Source organism: Theobroma umbraticum, unplaced genomic scaffold (genome assembly GCF_002168275.2).
Source record: "Theobroma umbraticum cultivar Fairchild unplaced genomic scaffold, ASM216827v3 scaffold_20.0, whole genome shotgun sequence".
NCBI lineage: Eukaryota > Viridiplantae > Streptophyta > Magnoliopsida > Malvales > Malvaceae > Theobroma > Theobroma umbraticum.
The window spans coordinates 1,918,989-1,919,424 of NW_018397266.1; the positions used below are offsets into that span (position 1 = coordinate 1,918,989).

Genomic DNA, 436 nt, shown 5'->3' on the forward strand with positions numbered 1-436 from the left:
TATCCCTCATTTACATAATGTGCTCTCAGACACCTTTAATGTTAGTGAGCTTCATCGATGTCAACTTGCTCATTAGGGTGCTAGCAAATGCTTCATCATAATACTCAAATTGCTTATCAATATATTTTATTAGATCCTTGACATTCTTACAATTAGGTATCAACCCACGAATACTAATCATAATGTGAGATTTGATAAACATCACACTCAAATGGTTTAATCGTTCCCATCGTTCAAACAATGCTATCTCAGCTCGAATACTAGTACTCGTAGGTACGGTAGGCTCATCCTTACGAAGAGCATAATCAAGGTTAAGTATCCTATATGGAGAAGAACACTCTCTTTCTATCCTTTATAATTGTCACCACTCTAGTAGGGAACTTTATCATTAAAACTCATCAAAGTTTGGTCAACTACAGATAAATAAATAAGTAAA

The 436-nt window shown here is 34.4% G+C and overlaps 1 pseudogene; it reads right to left on the reverse strand.

The window, feature by feature from the left end:
• The window catches only part of LOC110423448 (alkane hydroxylase MAH1-like), a 1,928-nt pseudogene that overhangs the window by 1,395 nt on the left and 97 nt on the right, over positions 1-436 (reverse strand).